Source organism: Heterodontus francisci, chromosome 35 (assembly GCF_036365525.1).
Source record: "Heterodontus francisci isolate sHetFra1 chromosome 35, sHetFra1.hap1, whole genome shotgun sequence".
Taxonomy (NCBI): domain Eukaryota; kingdom Metazoa; phylum Chordata; class Chondrichthyes; order Heterodontiformes; family Heterodontidae; genus Heterodontus; species Heterodontus francisci.
The window spans coordinates 46,270,244-46,277,587 of NC_090405.1; positions in this window are offsets into that span (position 1 = coordinate 46,270,244).

Here is a 7,344-nt window from a genome sequence, read left to right on the forward strand (position 1 = left end):
AAACGCTGGCATGGGCAATGAATGTTCTCTTGCCAGCGTTGCTCACATTTCAAGAACAGATATGAAACCTATAGACAGTGTAAGTGCATTATGGAATTTGCACTAAATGTGACTGCTTCCCCAAGGACAACAGACCCTAGGAGTCTCAACACCGTGGGACTCTTGTGTACTGTAATTCACATGAGACTGCTCACATCTTGAAATAAACAGCTGCTGAATTGTAACTTCCAGTTCCCACACGTTATAATCTCTGGGATGTTTCACAACGTCCAATGAGCTCTACTGGACTTTGCTGAGCTGCTTGTTCAGTGTAAATGTTCAACCATTATCAGTTTGGAGGATGTCACTGAGTGAGGGAAACTCACTGAACTGCCCCAGTTCATTAACGCCTATTCTTATCAGCTAATTATGGCGAAAAAAGCAAGTCATTCTACAGTTAAGCAAGGGGGCAGGATTGGGTATCTAAACAAGTACGTGGTAATTTTTAGAATGCTTGTTTTCTCGGGCTGGGGGTGTAGTGGTGAGGACAACGGGAAGAACTGTTTTAGTGTTTAGATGTGATTTGCGTCTCAAAGCAAGAGCTGTAGGGAAAGAGCAAGGGGCAGTGGGGCTAATTGGAGATAGCACAGCCACGATGGGCTGAGTGACGTCCGTCTGTGATGTATTTTTGTAAGAAGACCCATCATTTTCAGCTGCTTTGACATTGCCTGGTGCTTAGGTGATTAGATTTTGGTTTCTCTCTCCGGTGAGCTCATGGTAAAACACAAATATCTTTTAGCTGTAAGACCAAGGTGAGGGACAATGACCCATAGGGACAATGCCATGACCTGGTACACCATGGAAGCAGCAATTTAGTGACATCAAGATTTGGTTTTGAGGAGCCCGTAGATTAGAGAAGGCATGCTGTTGAGTCTGGAATAAGTTACAGTAAGGTAGGGGGATTGACCATGAAACCTGATTCGATGGCTTAAATAGACCCTTTCCCTTTAATTGAACCAAAATGGGGGTTTTACCACATCGGTGGTCAATAGCTCAGCCATGCCAACAACAAAACTAACGGATGCACAGTGGGTCACTGAACAGACATTAACATAAGCGTCATTATTCAGGGAGCACTTCAAAATGTGAAGTAACTGACCGGTGCCAGGTCCCAGCTTAAACCCGGTCAAATTTCAAAGGTTATCTTGTGGTACTCAGGGGTGGAGAATAAAAAAAGCGACAGTGAATGGACCCTTCAGTTAGTCTCAGCGTGATTTTATTTTTGTGTTAGAATATACCATGTTTCATTTTTAACTTTACGAAGTGAAAGAAAAAGTTTTATAGCTACCTCTTGCAACTCTTTATTATAATGTTCAGAGATTTTAAAATATTTTTTAATTTAAAAAAAAAAGTGGGACTTGACAAAAAAAAAAATAAGGCAAAGTGAGCCAAAATTGTTTTTGCTTGTTGCCACTGCATCATGTACAAACTTTTAGCAACACAAAAACAATATCATATCTGAGGATTCATCAACAAAGATTTGGAATGTAGACTGGCCACACAGTAACATACTGTAAGTCTTTTTATTAATTTTTATCCTTTGTGTGCATTGACTATTGTGTCTATATTATGTATCAACTGGTAAATAGACTAGATGACATTAATACCTCAAATTATGCTACTTATGATATTTCTGTATATTTTGGTCGTCTCTCTTTGGCATTCGCGTGAATGTTTTTTATCCAAATAAACTTTTACTGCTTCCAACGTGTGTTTTTTATTGTATCCTTTTATTATGTAATAATGGTTTTGCTGATTTGTTATAATGTGCACTCCGCAAATTTTACATGGTGTAGTTGAGGTAAATAGCATATTTAAGGAGAAGCTACACAAGCAGATGAGGGGGGAAAGAATGGAAGGATATATTGATAATGGTGGGAGGAGGCTTGTACGGAGCATAAGTACCAGCATCGGAGCAGTTGGGTCAATTAGCTTGTTCCTGTGCCATAGACACCATGTAATGTTGCCTTAAGAATATTCTGGGATCGTTCCATCCTGTCCCAGCTATTACATTGGTAATCTGTGAACTTTGCTTAACTACAAAGCATGGGTTAAAATAGGTGTTACTTTGAGTGCACAATATCATGGATTAAATGATACATTCTCCATACTGAAGTGCCCAATTCCCTGTGTTGAGAGTAGAAACGGATTCGATGTTGGGTGGGTTCTCTTGTTCCCAGAGAGTGATGAGCCTCTGGGATGTGTTGCCAGCTGGCGTATTGGATGTTGACTCCCTGGACCATTTTGTTGTGGCTCAGTTGGTGACACTTTCGCCTCATATTGAGAAGGTTCAAGTCCCACTCCAGAGACCTGAGCACAAAATCTAGGCTGGCTCTCCCTGTATAGTACAGAGGGAGTGCTGCATTGACAGTGGTGCCATCTTTCAGATGAGATGTTAAACTGCAACCCCATCTTCAGGTGGATGTAAAATGTCCTGTCACACTGTTTTGAAGAGGGGGTTGTTCAATAGCCAACTTTCCTGCCTCAACAGATTATCTGATCAGTTGCCTCATTGCTGTTTGTGGGAGCTTGCTGTGCGCAAATTGGCTGCCATGTTTCCTACATTACAACAGTGACTACACTTCAAAAATACTTCATTGGCTGTAAAGCACTTTGGGATGGCTGAGGACATGAAAGGTGCTATAGAAATGCAGGTTGTACTTCTTTAAATAGATACACAAGCAAGTGGCAAGCATACTATATTTTTAAAATTCTGATGCCTGTCAGGTAGTAAGAGACTATTATTGAATGAGACATCTTTCCAAGCTATTAATCTACTCATTTCTCTTGTGCCGTGACTCCCATTGTAACATTCATGTAATTTTAAACCTTCCTAATGTTTGTAACTCTCCTGTCTGGAAGACTTTTCTGAGAGTTTATCGTGCTTTGGGAAAAGGAAATTATTCACGATTTCTTTTCCCAATTTCCTTTTTGCCGATTTAAATCGCCTGCCATTATTTTTCTGGTTGAAAGCAATTGTTACTTGATCAAGGCATTTCACTACCATCATCTCTGGGTAAACCAGAATGGGCAAAAAAACACCACTTTGCTAGCATTGTCTGTGTCCCGAGAATAAACTTCACCAAAGTTGTTTTGTACTATGGTTTGGATGGAAAGTCCCAGTCAAGAAGACATTGTAACATCTGGGGCAGGATTTTCCTTGCAGGTTTCTGAAACCCATCCTTCCTGCACGCCCGGAATCTCACCACCTCTGCACAGTGCCCTCAAGGTGGCTATGGTGGGGAAGAGATGGTTGCCCACCTCCTCCTGGAATGTGCCTTTGCAAAGCAGGTGTGGAAAGAGATGCAGTGGTTTTTGTCGAGGTTCATCCCAAGCAGATCCGTAACACAGGAGTCTGTGCTCTACGGGCTGTTCCCGGGGACGCACACCGAGATAAACATCAACTGCTGCTGGAGGACCATCAATTTGGTGAAAGACGCTCTTTGCTCTGCTCGAAACCTGCTGGTCTTCAAGCGCAAAGAGTTGACCACGGTCGAGTGTTGCAGACTGGCACATTCCAAGGTCCAGGACTATGTGCTGAGGGACGCACTAAAGCTTGAGGCATCCGCCGCAAAGGCTCAATGGAGAAAGACCACTGTGTAAGGTCCATCCGCCATAGTGAACTGAGGGGCTGGAACCATGGGAAACCCCTCGGGCTGTATACACCAAATATGGGTTTGCTGTAAAATGTACATGGTATGTAAAATGGAATGGAAGGGTTGTGAGGCAACTCATTCCTGTATCGTTTGCACTTTCTGGAATGTCAACTTGGTGCTGTTTTGAACTGTTTTGTAATGTACTTCTTGCAGATTTTTATGAATAAAGTATATTTTTCGGGAAAAAAAAGGTTTCTGAAACCCATCATCAGGCTCAAATGGGATCAGAAGCCCACAATGTGTGAGAAACAGTCATTGTGATTTTCCCCAGAGCAACCAATTAATGGGCAGAGGGCAGGCTCGCCATTCAATTAAAGACAACAGGGTGGGCTCTTGAAACTGCAGGGCCAATAGGAGGCCTTCCAGTTCGAAAGGAGCAGCAGGCTGCAATGGAAGATCAGTAAAGCATCAAAATGGAGGCGCCCTCTCTCCAGCTGTTTGAAATTTTAAATAATAGGTCACCATTGCAGCCAGGCCACAACTGCGGGGGAGGGGGGGGGGGGGGGGGCGGGAGGAAATCCCCTCCACAGGGCGGTTTTCTGCTGCTGAACCCAGGCGGGTTGGGAGGGCCTCTAAGCCTACTTAGAGTGCTGGTCCCCCTGTCTGCCGCTGAGAGGCCATCTCCAGGAAGCTGCACTGTCCCCCGCCGCCTTCAGGGACCTGGAGGCTGACTGAAAAATTCCAGTCCCAATCCTCGCCGTTTGTGGGTGCGTAGCCCTGCTGCGTCCCCCAGGGAACAGGCATGCAGGCCAGCGATGCTATTTTTAGCACCCACCCACACCCCGTCATGGCCTAAAATCCCAGCCCCAAGAATATAAATGTGGGGCTTCCTAGTGGCTGACTATAGGGGCAGCAACACGGAAGCTGCTCGGCTGCAGAGGTGTCAGGAGTGTCAGCCAGCGATGGGAGTGTTGTAAACGGACCCACTGCATCCGGGTTAGGAACGTTATCCAGCACTCCCCTGCTGGAAGTGCATTTGCGAGGTTAGAGGGGGGACAACAAGATTGCTGTTGGTAGTGATGCCCTCCAAGATGTAATGGGCCGTCAATTCTCACCGTGAAGACTCAGAGCTGAGTAACGGCCACTTGGACAAGTGCAGGAGGGGGCTCTGTCACCGATGCAAATGCGTTCATCGGCAAGAACTCAGTAGCCTGGCAAGAGGGAACTAGGTGAGAAAAACATTGCAAATTACAGAGAAGGGAAACTTAAACGCCCCCTCCCCCCCCCCCCCCCAACAAAGAAATCTCCACAAGAAAAGAAAGCAGGTGGAAGAGAAGAAATTAAAAAAATTCCTGGCTGGAATAGCCCTTCTAGGCTGTGATTATAGTGCAGTTACTGAATATATCCTACAGGGTGTGTGAGCAACCATTTGGGGGCAGTATTAGCTTTGTGTGCGAGCACAAGCATCAACTCAAACCATATACCAACAAAACCAAGAAATTACACCATCAGCTGAACTCAGCTTGGCCTAGCGCTGTCTCCCATGGCAACTGGTACAAAACGAACTTGTTCTAATTCACATTCATTCGAGGAAACTAAAAGTGAGTCATCAAGTATTGTGCCTTCTGTTCCACATTATTAGGAATTCCGTGTTGCCAAACATTTACATCAAGACCAACAGGGAGCTTGAAGGTTAATTAATTGGTTGCCATACATATTTCATCCCTTATTAAAATGATTTGAAACTAAAAGTCAGCCCTGACTATTTTTCCAGTTTGTCTTTTATTGCAGCCTGTTCTGTATTTCTCCTTGCTGAGTTGTACTTCTCATTTTGTCACATCGAGCCACTCGCGATGAAGCCCCGGGCCTGCTGTAGTTCACCTCTGACCTTTAGGTAGGGTTGCTGGCTCTCCAGGATTGTCTTGGAGTCTCCAGGAATTTCCAGGACACGGCTGCGAGCAACCCCTGGAGAAAAATAAGCTTGGTAGCATTAAAACGTTTGTGGGCCTATTTTCATTATCTTGGGAACACTTCTGTTTCCTTTAAAAGGAATTTTGTTACAGACTTGAAAAGAAAAGATTTGCCGGGCTATGAAGAATGTGACTAATTGGATAGTTCTTTCAACGGGCCAGCACAGGCTTGATGGGCTGAATGGCCTCCTGTGTTGTATGATTCTATTACTCATATAAATATTGGAGAGGGGGAATCAATGATGTTTGACTTGGCGGGGTGCTTCTGTACAGGAGGACATGCGATGAAACCTCCAAGTGTTGGCAAGGCAGCATTTGATTGAGTGTGGCATCGAGGAGCTACGGGAAAATTGAAATCAATGGGAATTGTGAGGGGGAAACTCTCCACTGGTTAGAGTCATACCTAGCACAAAGGAAAATGGTAGTGTTTGCTGACACAGTAATGGTGAATGCTGCTACTCTTCATACTCTTCAATAGTAATTGCTCGACTGTGAAATGATTTTTGGATATCCTTAGGTATGTGATGAAGTACCAACTGGCCTTTGCGCATGGGGACAAGCCAAGTCAAGCGAGCCCTTGCCAAAAAACAATTGATCTCCAGTTTAACCTCACACTGTTCCCATTGAAACCACTTTCCCACAAAGTGGAGACTTTGTAGAGTTTCACACCCAGGCTCACCCAAGCTTAAACACTGCAACCGTGCTCCAGACCCAATGGCACACTTGACTATATTAAAGGTTCTGTGAAAATGCAGGTGGTTGTCTTCTCCAGGGTTGTAATTATTAAGGAATGTGTTAGCCAGATTCATTTGTCTGCGGATCTAATGATGGTGCTGCTCCACTGAAAATAAGTTACAAAAATGAAGGATGATCCCAGTCGTAAAGGGAATGAACTATGTGGAAAGATTGGAGAGGAAACTTCTATAGTCTAGACAAACAGTCAAGAGGAGACATTACCCGTTAAACAATAGACAGGTAATCTAGAGTGTTACGTCCAGGCGACTCCAAAGGGAATGGAAGGATTCAACTTCAAGTGGCCGAAAAATAAATTTAAACCTGATCTTGGGTGGGGTGGGGGAGGGGTGAACTTCATACAGCAAAAGATGATGGACAGTTGGAATAATTGGCAAGATAAGGTGACTGTCCAAAAACAGTGTGAGAGTGCAAAATGGAGTTGGATGCTGGGCTAGATGATGTGGATTACTGGAGGGACGAGATTGAAGGCCTTTTCTTACCTGCGACTTTTTCTCGCATTGAACTCATTGGTGTTTAGTTGATGAGGATTTACTGGGTATTTATTGTGGGTTCATATCTTATTTTTTGTGATGCTGATGTACCTTTAACTCCGTAGCGATAAGACTTGGTGTGAGCACGTGCAGTTGGTTGCTCTGGTGACACGTGGAAACCTTTCAGACGTTGAAAGCAATTGTGAGAGTATCTGGTTCTTATTTTGTGATGGCTGTCTGACGCGCGCATCCTTTGTTTGTGTTACTGGAGCCACCGAATGTTCAGCGGCAGTTGTTAGTCAGGAGTTGCTATGGTTATGGTTGGTACTTGTTGATGCTGGGAACCAACCCTGCAACAACTGTGCTGACTGGATAAGATACCTCTGGTCGAGTTGGGGCATTGCATTCATGACTCATTTCTGAGAGGAAGACTCAAGCTTCTTATGTCTCTCAGTAGCATCTCAAAGCACTTGGAGTCATAGAGAGATACAGCACTGAAACAGGCCCTTCAGC